The sequence below is a fragment of the Pongo pygmaeus genome, chromosome 16 (genome assembly GCF_028885625.2).
Source record: "Pongo pygmaeus isolate AG05252 chromosome 16, NHGRI_mPonPyg2-v2.0_pri, whole genome shotgun sequence".
NCBI lineage: Eukaryota > Metazoa > Chordata > Mammalia > Primates > Hominidae > Pongo > Pongo pygmaeus.
This window is the reverse complement of record NC_072389.2, coordinates 94,727,394-94,741,390: the sequence shown is the minus strand read 5'-3', so window position 1 is coordinate 94,741,390 and position 13,997 is coordinate 94,727,394. Positions and strand designations below refer to the sequence as shown.

Sequence of the window (13,997 nt, the reverse complement as noted above, 5' to 3'; positions counted from 1 at the left end):
ACTGACATGAGCTTATTTGGTCCAGAAAATATAAAACTCAATACAATTAACTGTAGTTTAACCTAGATTAAGAGGCTGGTGAAATTATAAAATAAGGTTCCTATTTTTTGAGATGGAGTCTCGCACCGTTGCCCGGGCTGGAGTGCAATGGCGCATCTCGGCTCACTGCAATCTCTGGCTTCTGGGTTCCAGCGATTCTCCAGCCTCAGCCTCCCGAGTAGCTGGTATTACAGGTGCCCGCCACCACACCTGGCTAATTTTTTGTATTTTTAGTAGAGACGGGGTTTCACTATGTTGGCCAGGCTGGTCTCAAACTCCTGACCTCGTGATCCACCCACCTCAGCCTCCCAAAGTGCTGGGATTACAGGCGTGAGCCACTTTGCCCAGCCAATAAGGTTCCTTTTCAACATCTAAGGAAAATGGAAAAATACTTCTACAAAGATTTCTGCTTCATTGAGATGCTTTCTGTAGATGTACATTGGTGGTGGGGTAGAGAGGCTACTTGCAGGATCTGGAGACAGACAGATTTGACCTGAACTGCAGCTACACTACTTACTAGTTGTGTGACTTCGGGCAAGTGGGAGATCACTTGAGCACAGGAGATTGAGGCTACAGTGAGCTATGATCGCACTATTGCACTCCAGCCTGGGTGACAGAGTAAGACCCTGTCTCTTAAAAAAAAAAAAATGTGAACTTGGGAGTGGTGTGCTCACCAGAGAAGACAAAGGAGAGACTTCATTCACCAAGGCTGGAAGATCCCAGTCCAGAGCCAAATGTCTGGGTCCTCAAGCCTGGTTAGTCTGGTCTTGACTTGCCTGTGAGCAATCATGACCAATGCTAATTTAAATGTCTTCTACAGGTAACATATGGATCACACACACGTTCCTTCTCCCATTCCAGACCATAAGCTTCTCTACTGGCTGCCCAGACAAAATCTTAAATCTGTGAACCGTAAGTTAGGGTAAAGACTCTCATCCTAGAATCTAGTATTGTTCTTTGGCTCTGATACCGTTATCTTTAAATCACTGTACATTTATTATTTATTTATTTATTTATTTTTTGAGACAGGGTCTTGCTCTGCTGCCCAGGCTGGAGTGCAGTGGCATGATCTTGGCTCACTGCAACCTCCACCTCCTGGGTTCAAGCAATTCTATTCCCATGCCTCAGCCTCCCGAGTAGCTGGGACCACAGGTGGGCACTACCATGCCCAGCTTAGTTTTATATTTTTCACCATGTTGGCCAGGATGGTCTTGAACTCCTGGCCTCAAGTGATCCACTTGCCTCGGCCTCCCAAAGTGCTGGGATTACAGGTATGAGCTACTGTACCCCGCCTTTTATTTATTTATTTTAATTTATAGACACAAGGTCTTGCTCTATTCCCCAGGCCGGAGTGCAGTGGTGCGATCATAGCTCACTGCAACTCTGAACTCCTGGGCTCAAGTGATCTTCCTGCCTCAGCTTCCCGAGTAGCTGGGACTGCAGGTATGTGCCACCATACTTGGCTAATTAAAATTTGTTGTTGTTGTTGTTGCAGAGATGGAGTCTCACTATGTTTTCCAGGCTGGTCTCCAACTGCTGGCCTCAAGTGATCCTCGCACCTTAACCTCCCACTGTGCTGGAATTATACAGGTATGAGCCACTGAGCCTGGCCAAATCATGACAACTTTAAATGAAGGAACAAAGCTAGATGATAAGAAAATGTCCTATTTGTGTAGCTCTATCGTTTATAAAGTGTTTGTGATTTTAATACATTACCTCATTTACTCCTCAAACATGTCACAGAATGCATTTGTGTTGACAGTGAAGACTGAATGCCTAACTTACTGACAAAGTGCATCCTCAGACATTACTTCATTTGGTGCTCACAACCACTGTGAGTTACTATTAATGCAAGCAAGGAAACTGAGGCCCAGGGGCCCTCCCTGTGCCAGGCCCTGGTGAGGCTCTAGGAATACAGAGAAGCAAGGCACCCATCCATCTTATAAGCTGTTTGCAGAGCTAGATGGATTCTGATCACTTCAGCCTTGATACTTCAGCCTTACAGAAGCTCCATAAGGCCTCTCTGCTCATCCATAAGAGACTTAAAGAAATCTGCATTCCTCTTACAAGCTCTTTTGTGGCAAAGTGCTGATTTCTCTTGCGATTTCAGTGCAACATCCAGAATTTCTATGTAGAGTCAATAAATAGACTGATGGGTGATATTAATGATAGATGGAGGGAAAGGAACTATGTTTTCTAAATTGGGAAAAATATCCTTGGCTATAATCTACTTGGCATTTTCCAACATCCCACTATTTAGAAGGGTACATTTGTCAACATCATTGACAAGAATGAGCAAGCACTTTATTTACATGATCAGAATAGAGGAGGGAACTGCAGCCAGGATATTTGGAACCTGAGAAGCTAATGTCTACAGTGTGAATACAGTTCAGGCCACACAAGGAGTTAGAAGGGGCTGGAAGCTCAGTTAGCACTGTGGAAAGCCTCCTCTATGGCCCACAGTGGGGCACAGGGTGTTCAGGCCGCAGGGAAACTCCTCAGGGCAGAGTGTCTGGCACAGCATCCAGCAGAGAAAGAGCTCAATAAATGCCTGCTGAACTCTGAATTTTTCTCATTCTCTGAATGAAAAAAAAGAACATTTCCCAGCTGTGAGGACTCTAGCACAATCACATAATCCTAGGAATATTGTATGTCCCTCAATTTTTAGGAAATAGTAATGACATAATTGGATACATGAGCAAAAGTAATAGGATGCCAAACAATATATGTAGAAATTTGCTAAAATTTGACTGGGTGCCGTGGTGCACACCTGTAATCCCAGTACTCTGGGAGGCTGAGGTGGGTGGATCACTTGAACTCAGGAATTTGAGACCAGCCTGGGCAACATGGTGAAACCCCATCTCTACAGCAAACACAAAAATTAGCTGGGTGTGATGTAGTCCTAACTACTGGGAAGGCTGAGGTGGAAGGATGACTTGAGTCTAGGAGGTAGAGGCTGCAGTGAGCCCAGATCCTGCCACTGCAATCCAGCCTGAGTGACAGAGTGAGACTGTCTCAAAAAAGAAAAAACAAGAAATTTGCTAACATGTATAATTCCATGTTAAGTGACTAAAACAAGGAGCAGAACAACATGTACAATATGCTACCAGTTATATAAAAAAGAAAGAAAAAGAATATAGATGCATACACATTTGCTGGGACACACACAAAAGATCTCTGAAAAATTATACAAGATACTAGTAACATTGATTGCTTCTTGGGAGGAAGTTTTCCACTCTTTACTATGTTGTACCTTTTGAATGTTATAACACATGAAAGCATTATCTGTCAAATATAAAAAAATACCTCTATTGGACAGACTACCCAGCTTCTCCCACAAATTACAGGGAAAAGAAGAAAAAAGAAAAGAAAAGGAGATCTGTAGCTTAAAAGAGACATAAATGGTAGAGCAATCAATCATAATGTCTAATCCTTACTTGAATCCTAATTCAAAAAAATTAAGCTTAAGGAGAAAAACACTTATGATGCCATTTTTAAACAATTGGAAATTTTAATAATGATGATATTTGATGATATTAAAGGATTAGTGTTAAATTTTCAAAGAATAATAATGGGTGTTTAATAAAGGAGTCTTTATGTTTAAGAATTATCATGGAAATATTTATAGATGCAACTATATGATGTTTGGGATCTATTTCCAAATTAATGTGAGCTGGGAGAAGTAGCTATGAAGACAGAATAAATGTGAGTGGTTATGAGTTGATTATTGTTAAAGCTGGGGATGGGTTTTGTGGGGCATGGAGGTTCACTATATGATTCTCTCTACTTCTGTATATCTTTAAAATTCCCAGAATAAAAAGCTAATAAATGAATGAGTGATTATTTAGCAATATGATAAACAGTCCTGCTAGTCACTAAGGCCCAAGCTCACCCCAACTTTCAGCTGCGATCAAGCCTCTACTGTCCCTGGGCTGATGAGTTGCCTGTGGAAAATAAACTTGAGGCTGCTGCCAGCTACTGCAATTCTGGCAAGAGTTTAGGTCATGCAAATATCAACAAGAACACTTTATCACTCACTCCAAAAATAAACAAACAAAAAGAAACAGAGAAATTAGTTTTGGAAGGCCTCCTTTCATTAATATAGAAGGTAAGTGTTGGCTGCACGTACAAACGGGTGTGATGACTTGCACCTGCTCCCCTGTAAAGTGCCTTTCCCAAATCCATAAGTAATTTTTGTCACTCTCTTTGGGAGTGTTTCTCAAGTTCTCCAAATAACTTTATCACTTTCAGGGTCTGAACAGACAGGACCTCAAGGCAGAAAACCAATTATGTCAACTAACTCTTCAACTCAGTTAATATTTCTAAAATGGTCAACACATGGAAAGGAGCCATATGAATGACACAAACATGACTGGAAACCTCTGTCTGCCTTCCAGAGCTTCGATTCCTGCACTGGGGTCTTTCAAACTCAGGTACCAAATGGCTCCCTCCGAGGGGAAAAACTAGTCCTGCCAGATGCCCCTGGTTACATTACTTTGTGTTCGATTCTTAAATTTAAATTAAACTACTTTTATCCAACTATTATTTATTATACTATTTCTTAAAATGCACAAACAGTACAAATAGTACTCAGTATAGAGCATAAACTTCCTTTGGCACTTTTACGATTACAGAGATCCAGGCACATTTATAAAAACATAAAATTACTCAAACAGTAAATTCAGATGAGCTACATTAATGTAATGAGACTAATGCCATTTTTCAGATCTGAAATACCTGCAGACAATGTCAGTGTGGTCCTGCCTACGCCTGGGCAGGTTCTATGGATCCCGAGAGTCTACACTGCCAGGTACAGTGTGACAAGTCCATTCTCACACTCCTTTTCTCGCTGGGACCACTGCTACAGCCTTCACTTACACAGTGCTGTGTGGTATCATTTGACTTCACTTGATGCTCTCATATCTTTTCTGCGCTAAGTTCATCTCTGTATTTTTCTCTATAGCGGGGTTTACCTGGCTTCGATTCATCAGAAATTCACATACAAACGGGGGAGGCACTGAGACTATGTGGGTGCACCTTGATATTACAATTAGGTATCCCAACATTCCAGGACAGGCTTGTAAAACATTTTCAATTATCATTAACACGAAACCAAAAAGTCTGAGTTTGTAATCTAATGAGAACCCAAGGAACCTCAAGGACATATCCTCAGCCCTGGATTGGGAAATCCATAGCACAAAATGAACATGATGGTGCTACAGGAGGAAAGCAAAAAGTGTGGTGGGGACACAGAAGAGAGGTCATGCTGTATCTCAGAAGCCATCTGGGCCATTACCAGGCATACTAAATCATGGATTTAGTAAGTTTAAGTACATGCTTCCAAAGAACTTATGTGTAAATACCACTGAAGAGCCTTACTTAATTCCAGCGGGTTGCTGGGGTCTCACCTCAGTCCCCTCCCACTCCTCAGTCCTTAAGAACTAAAACGTGGCACTTCAGACATGACAAATCCAGACTTCAGGAGTCAAAGAACAATTTCCAGTATCAGTTCACCTCACTGTAAGGTGCTACAATTGCATATCAACATTGTGTAGTCTGTACCACCTGAAAAACTGGGCGCAAATCCCCGCCAAATGTTGCTGCGGTTAGGTTAACTAAACTAAATCAATGGCCTGATTTCCCAGAAAAAGAGTAACCAGCATTGTTTAAGGAAACTGCAAAAGAGGAACCTCTCCTTGAGTAGAATCCTCGACTTTAGGCCCTCCCAAACAGCATAATTCAATGGCCATTAACTCAACCTTTTTAGTAAGCTAAATACGTCCTGGTTAGAAGGTGCTCTGTAATCTGAGATACTGATCTTCCAACATTTTTGGTGCTAAAATATCTCCTTTTTTTTTTTTTTTTTTGAGACAGAGTCTTGCTCTGTCACCCAGGCTGGAGTACAGTGGCTCAATCTTGGCTCACTGGAACCTCCACCACCTGGGTTCAAGCGATTCTCCTGCTTCAGCTTCCCGAGTAGCTGGGATTGGGAGTGTGCACCACCATGCCCAGCTAATATTTTGTATTTTTAGTGGATATGGGGTTTCATCATGTTGGCCAGGCTGGTCTCGAACTCCTGGTCTCAAGTGATCCGCCTGCCTCAGCCTCTCAAAGTACTGGGATTACAGGTGTGAGCCACCGCACCCAGGCTAAAATATCTTTTTAGATGACAGGGCTTTTGTATTTCCTTATTTGTTTTTGTTGTTGTTGTTGTTGTTGTTCCTGTTTTGAGACAGAGTCTTGCTCTGTCGCCCAGGCTGGAGTGCAGTGGTGCGATCTTGGCTCACGGCAGCCTCTGCCTCCTGGGTTCAAGTGATTCTCCTGCTTCAGCCTCCCAAGTAGCTGTGACTACAGGTGCACACCACATGCTAGTCACTGAGGCCCAAGCTGGGACCTTGCTCAGCTAATTTTTTAATTTTTAGTAGAGACGGGGTTTCACCATGTTGATTAGGCAGGTCTCAAACTCCTGACCTCAGGTGATCTGCCCGCCTCGGCTTCCCAAAGTGCTGTGACTACAGGCGTGAGCCACCAAGCCCTGCTGTATTTCCTTATTTGAAAGAATCAAAATGTAGCAATCCATGTTGGGCTTCCTGATTTTTGTTTTTTATTGCCCTCATTGACATGACTAAGTAAACAGTACACAAATATATGCCTACAGTGACTGTGCACATAGGGAGGCAATCTTTCAAAGCTTCTCTTTTATCCAAGATAAAATGAGAGGCTGAGGCAGGAAAATCGCTTGAACCCGGGAAGCAGAGGTTGCAGTGCGCCGAGATCGGGACACTGCACTCTAGCCTGGAAAAAGTGTAACTGATAACACCACCTCCCTCTCCTCACCTTACGTAACACAGTATCTGTGGTACAACTGACTAATAATGTGGGTGCTCTGCAATGAGCAAAGGCCAGAAGGTAAGGACTCTAGATTAGACTAATAGACTAAAGATTCCATTCAATTTCCAGGTGACTCTAAACCAGACTCAGAGGTAAATAAACGCAAGATGAAGGTTAAGGCACATTCAAAGGAAAGAGGAAAAAAAACCTGAGAGGCAAGACCTGGGAGCCACTGAAGACTATAAGACCATGTTTAAATCAGTGTGGTTATTTTAAACACAAGCCTAGCCATAGAAGTTCAAATACGAAGAAACTTGAAAACTTTCTTCTTAGAGTCAGCATCAGTGGAAGCCTTTGTTAGTGAGGCCAGGTAAGGCTCAGACCTTGGAAGTTTAAAGCGGTTTGGAGATCTTGGGAAATACTTTCAAGGACAGCAACAAAATTATGTGTGGGCTTGGGGAAGACGCTTTACAGAGGAGCAGGTGTGAGAGCTGGTTTTTCCTGGGGTGAGAGAAAAGAAGGGGTGAGACACTTAAAGCCACCCAAACAGAAAGTGCTGTGACAAAGGGCAGGCTTCCTCTTGGATGCCCAAAGGCAGGACAAGTGGAGTGATGCTGTGGTGCAGGAGACGGGATGAGATGCAACAGAGATGCTGGAAATGAGGCCAGGCACGGTGGCTCACGTCTGTAATCCCAGCACTTTGGGAGGCTGAGGCAAGAGGATCACCTGAGGTCAGGAGTTTGAGACCAGCCTAGTGAAACCCTGTCTCTACTAAAAATACAAAATTAGCTGGGTGTGGTGGCGTGTGCCTGTAATCCCAGCTACTTGAGAGGCTGAGGCAGGAAAATCGTTTGAACCCGCGAAGCAGAGGTTGCAGTGAGCCAAGATCGCGCCACTGCACTCCAGCCTGGGCGACAAAAGTGAGACTCTGTCTCAAAAAAAAAAAAAAAAGATGCTGGAAATGTGACTTGGGGAGGCCAGGAAGCTTCTCTGGAGAACAGAGAGCAAACAGCAAACTTCCCTGGAAATGCTAGCACATTCTGCACAGACGGCAAGGTGAAGGGCCCAAGGACCAATGTGTTCCTCACTTGCCAGTGCCCCAGCTCTCCCTTCACAGCTGACCTTTAGAAGCTCCCCTGCACCTCCCCTAGCCTCTCACAGAAAAGAAAAATATTCACCTCCAAATATCCACCACATCTTTAAGATCTCCAGCAAAGCTGCTGCCTAAATAAGACTGTTTTTTAGCATCCTTAGAAACAGAAAACAGATATCTAAAATAGACGGCCTTCATAAAAAATGACGTGGAAGCTCTTTTCACACTGCCAAGAAATATTAAGTGAAAAAGGCAAGGTTCCAAATAGCATGTATACAGTGCGCTACCATTTCAGCAAAAAGGGGTGGTGTACAGAATATGTTTAACGAATTTGCTTACAGATGTAAAAAATCCCCTGGAAGTTCAGAGACCACTTCTGGAGGACGAAGAAATCGCTAATGCTGGTTGCCTCTGAGGATCAGGGGTCAGGGGTACACAGAGATGTATTTACTAGTTAACCTTTTGTGCCTTTAAAAATTTTTCTTTCATCATGTGAATGTATTGCCTATTTTTAAAAACTAAAATTTGAATTAAAAAATTTTCAAATTTCTATTAAAAACAATTTTAAAACAAAATAGTGTTTAAGCAACAATCCAAACTAATTTGTTAATCTTGTCAACTGTGTTCCTGGCACACACCAGATGCTAATTTGTTGAACTTAATGAACCTCCACTTAAAGACAACAAAAGAAAATCAGAAACCAGACAAATCCAAGGGTACCAATGTTCCACTTCTCTAAAAACTCTTCACCTGTCTGCTATTTATTGTGAAAGATCAGACAATGGGTCGGTGTGTAACAAGCCCCTCACCCAACTGGCCCCAGTCCACAAGCTTCAGGGGTGATGGTGGAGCTTATCATCTGTCCACACCAACCATTTTACAAACAGAAAACATTCAATCCAAAAATATGATGCCCTGGACAAGACAACAAAAAATAAATCTGCAGATATGAAAATCCTGAAAGGAGATAATGTAGCACCTGTATGGTATCAACAAAGAAACAGCAGCACAGGGCTTAAAAATGTCCTAATCATGCACTGGCCAAAAAGGCTGAACCATGAAAAGCTGCTATAAAATCCCGACAACAGACACATTTAAGAGGCACCCTGAACTTCTCAACGCTCTGTTCCTGGGGATAGCTTAGCCCAAGATGAAACACAAAGGCTTAAGCACCTCATGCCGCACATTATCTATACTCTGAAACTGGTCATGGAGTACTCAAAACTCACAATGCAATAAAAATGGGAATACTGTAAGCTGTAGGTCATGGTAGAAATTCTGTCACACAAAATTCAATTATATTGGAAATGTCTCTCTCCCAGGGTTTTTAAAAGAGCCAGATTTTAGGCAAAAAATAAGACAGACTCTACCCCTGTCTCCCATAAGACCAAAGAAATTATTTCCTGCTCGGGGCAGGAGCTCTGAACAAGGGCAGTGAGAACCACTACAGAGGTTATGGGTCCTGCCAGAGATTACCAGGAAAAGGCGTAAATGCTCAAAGCAACGAGTAACAGCAAATGAGAAGCCCTTCCACCAAAATGTTGAGAAAAGAGAGTGAGAAAGGGAGAAAGGGGCCCATATTAATACACAAGCAAAGAAATGAAAACTATTATTCTAAAATGGCTGATTTCTAGAACAGCTTAAACAAAAACCGAAATTCAGAATCAACTCAAGAAAAAGAAAGCATAAGAAGGTGCCATTTAATGAAGTGATAATCTTTGGTTCAATCTAGAAAACAAGTAAAAACAGAAGAGAAAATCAAAGGTGACTGGATTCCTGCAAAAAATGAAAGTGGCAGGCATCTTTTCATCAAAAGGGAATTGGCTGGCACAGTGAGAGTGCCTATTTGTCAGACCCATGCAGGCGATAAAGGAAATGAAGGTGAGAATAAAAAGGGAAAAAAGTGAACGACCCTGACTAAAATGAGAGGAAAAAGACCATTCCATTGTACTTGTCATCTGGTTTATTTCAAGCTTTGGAAAAGAACAGGAAAAATGCAGATAAACCAGTGAACCAGCTAGATTGCCAGCACGGATCAGTCACACACTTTTGCTTCTGCCAGGCCAGGCAGGCGCTGCTGGTGCTCTCCCTACTCCAATGACTAAGTAACTTCTTTCAATGCAGTTGACACATGATCCCTGAACTTCCGAAAAGCACTTAATACAGTGGCTCATAAAATCTTCATCTAAAAATGTTCATCCATTTAGAATCAAGCTGCATCACACTCATCGCTTGGGAGGAGGGCTGAAGAGAGGGAATACATATTTGGAAGGACACCATGGACACCGGTATCATCCAGGACTTTACCATTTCGAGGGATTCCCATCCCTCACTGCCTGCTTTTAAAGATAATTTTAAAGGGTTCAGAGCCTAAGAAGAATGTAACTGCAAGGGGGAACTAACATAGAAACTGAATTACCTGAATCAGAAAAATAAGTAAGATATAAAATGCAACGTGACTTGGAAACCCCTTGCAGCTGTCTGTGTTAAAATGAAATCTGGAATGTTAAATGAATTGGGGGGTGGGGGGAAGGGGACTGGGGGAAAAATTAGCTCTTGATAGAGTATCGGGTGGTGGATATGAAGAAAAATGCATAAAAAGGCAACAGAATATCATATCTAGCAAATCTATTGTGCTTACCCTGTGCCAGGTATTGTTCTAAATGCTTCAGATGTAGTAACTCCATGCACTTCTCAAAACAACCTTCTAACATAAGTATCATTATTATTTCTGTTTTAGAGGTGAGGAAACAGAGGCACAGAGAAGTTAAGTAGCTTGCCCAAGGTTGCACAGCTAGTAAGAGGCAGGGCTGGGATTCAAATCCAGGCACGCAGGCACCAAAATCTGTCCTCCTAACCTCTCTGGACTCCCCTAGAACTTAAAACACTGAGAATGGGCAAACTAAGCTTGGAGTGAAATAAGTCATGCACTGGCTAGATCTAAAGTCAAGAGACCAACCCTTAGTCATGGGCCTGTGATGACCAACCAGCCCTGTGACCACCCCAGGCCTCAGTTTCCTCACCTGTGCATTGAGGAGACTGAATGAGAGTCTACCTAATTAGACTTAGAGATGAGCTCTATCTAAGGTGCCTTCAGCTCTAAAATGTCACAGTCCGTGCTGACTACCAGCTGTATATGGACTGATTTCTGACTAGATATTCAAAGATTAATTCATCCTAAAACACACAGCAAGTTGTGTTAAGATTCTTTCTCTGCCTCCTGACCTTTAGAAGATTATTATGTTCTCTCTATTCAGGCAAATGACAGAGGGTAGTGAAGGATTTCTCTTTTGGACTCTGCTTAATGTGGCTGTAAGGAAACGGCCTTCGAAAAGCTCTGGGCACAGATCTTGTTGACTCTGCCAAACCTGCAGTCTCTCCAGGTCCCTCTGTGGAGCCTGTTCTTGGAACATGACTTTGGATTTGGTTACTGGAATGCAGGTGAAACTGACAAACTGGAGGTCGAGCAACCAAAAAAGAGGGATTGGGAAGATTAAGAGAGCGGTCTATGGTAGTTCAAATACAAGGAGTTTCATAGTGGCTAAATAAACCTCTATCTTTTTTGTATAATCCAGTCTCTTTGCTAACACCCACTCTTGAGAGCTGAAACCTCAAAATTCATTATGGGTGAATTCAACAGCCACTTGGAACCTAATGGACCCCCAGAAGTACTCTTCTCAAGCTAGGCATTAAAGGCCACTTAGAGTGCATTTGTGGGTAGAGAAGGCCCTTACAGATGGGTCATGCAGTCCTCCCTTGGGAGTCCTAAGCATCTCACACAGGTGGCTGTCATCAGGCCACTGCTTGGACATCGCCAAGGTCGAGGCGCTAGCTGCCCGGCCTGGCAGGCAGCCTCTGCGCTGCTGGACAGTTCTAGCTGTGGGAAAAGATCACGAAGCGCCTAGAACAGTGCCGATCGCGGGGCCGAACTCGGTAAATGTGCTTCCAAGTGGGTCAAAAGCTGCCTTTCTAGAACTTAAACCCACTGGTCCTGGGTGCGCCCCTGGAGCCCGGAAACACAGAGGCCTCTCGGGTATCTCGGGCTGTAATCAGGCCCCTCGGCCCTCTCCTTCCAGGTGCGGATCCTGGACCTTCTTCCCCAAGCCTGAACCGGCAGACCCCTTCCCAGGCCCCTGAAGACCCAGGAGTGAGCACCAATGGGGGAAAAGGCCGCGGTCGGGGTTGTCCCCAACCTCGGTTCCTCGGGCAGGAGGGGACAAAGGGCCTCAGGAAGGCGTATCCCCCGCCGCGATCTGGGCTGTCCCCACCACTGGGCAAGCCAGCCCCTGGGACCCCCACGGCGTCAGATGACAGGCCCCCCAGGATCCCCTCAGGCTGCGGCGTGATGGGCCGAGCTACGCTGGGGACCTCGGGGCTCGGAGATTCGGTTCGACGGGTCCGGGGTGCGATCCCCGCTCCGCCGAGCTCGCTCGGCCGTGGCTTTACCTGCGTGTGATTGACTACAGGTGCTCAGCTCGCCCCCAGTCTGGTTTCTGCGGCTCCCCGGCTGCCAGCGGCGCTCATGGATATACAGCCGGAACCCCTGGCCAGTGCAGCTCCCGCCGCTACCGGCCCCGCCCAAGTAACTGCCGCCACGCCCCTGACGACCGCTTCTGCCACGCCCCTAACCACGGAAACCGCTTGTTCATTGGGCAGTTCAGCCGCTTCTCCACTTGCCCCGCGCGCTCATTGCGTCTAGGAGGGAATCCATTGATCAGCGAAGCTGTTCCTCAGTGTGGAGGCGGGATTCTTAGGGGAGAGCTCCTCAGCAATTGGTTACATTTGACGGCTTTAGTCCAGGGACCCAGACGCTACTGGATAAGGCCAGGCCGGAGTGGGCGGGGAAAGGGGAGGAGGGCTAGAAGATGGGTCGTGTTTGATGCCGATGGGGGCGGGGTGAAGAGAGGGGTAATTGTGACCGCAAACTGCTTTAGAGGGCTGGGTAAGGTCAGCTGTCGACTAGGCTCAGAGGAATGAGGTCGGCTGGTAGCTCAGCTACGGGGCTCTGATGGGTCCAGGCCGACTGACTGACTCACGTGTACTCAAATTTCGCAGGGGGTGAAATTTGAGGTCATATCCCGGGAAAGAGGAAGAAGGGTCGTGAGTCACCGAACCCGAAGGAGAGGAAAAGATGTGGAGGCGGCGGTCTATGGCCTCTTCCAGCTCCGGACGGGGGATGGGGACGCTCTGGGCAATACGGGCCTCAGTTACTGTCCCACTGTCCTTTCAGCACTTAACCAACCCAGTTGGAGGCCGCCTGGGAGAATGTAGCCTTGGAACTAGGGCCTGGAATTGGGGCTCCTACCGGTTGTGTGGGCTTGGGCAAGTCACTTAACCTTCCCGCATGCTCCCTGCACTTGGCAACTGAGGGTAACAATAGTAGTTGATGAGAAGATTAAATAAACTCTGATAAATGCCAACAGTGGCTGGCACTCAACAGGCATTCAATCAAGGCTGATTCTTCACCCATCACCCACTCACCTCATCCGGCTGGGAAACTAGGCCCATTTCTAAAATTCTATGAGCCTGAAACTGCTTTTGCAATGGCGTGTCGTGTACCAAGAATAGAACACTTGAGCGACTTGAAATGCAACCCCTGTAGGGCAGACAAGGGCACCCTACCAAGGCCCCATAGGGGCTGGGAGAGAGGGAGCAGGGGATGAAATGAGAGGAGCAATTTAGTCAGAGAAGGGAAGTGGCGTTTGTTGCCATGTAAATTTTTCCCAACATATTTCGGGTTGTGACAAGGAACAATGGGCTGGCTCAAGTTTTATGGAGCGTAACCAAATAACATCCTTTGAAGGCTGATCAGCACTGGACCAGAAATCATTGCATGAGCTATATCTGTCAGAGACCCCTGAAACCCATTCCCCATTCTGAAGGTGTAGACATCACAAAGTGTGGACAGAAATAGCTTCTCAGGCCTGAATGTAGCCCCAGACCCTTTGTGTCTGTCTTTGAAAGAACTCACAGCCATGGTACATCAGAGTGAAGGAGAAGAAAGAATCCTTTGCCATTGCTCTATTTTTCATTC

The 13,997-nt window shown here is 45.0% G+C and overlaps 1 protein-coding gene across 5 annotated transcripts in view; it reads right to left on the bottom strand.

Annotated features, from left to right (window-relative positions):
* Nucleotides 1-13,647, bottom strand: part of ABHD2 (abhydrolase domain containing 2, acylglycerol lipase) — a 115,599-nt gene extending 101,952 nt beyond the window's left edge. For 2 of the 5 annotated variants that reach the window (XM_054450345.2, XM_054450343.1), the window contains exon 1: nt 12,410-13,392. The gene's annotated coding sequence lies outside the window, so the exon portion shown is untranslated. Of the gene's footprint in view, nt 1-12,409 lie in introns of all 5 variants that reach the window. The other 3 variants (XM_054450342.1, XM_054450348.1, XM_054450349.1) reach the window with 3 other exon arrangements.
* Nucleotides 13,648-13,997: the final 350 nt, after the last annotated feature.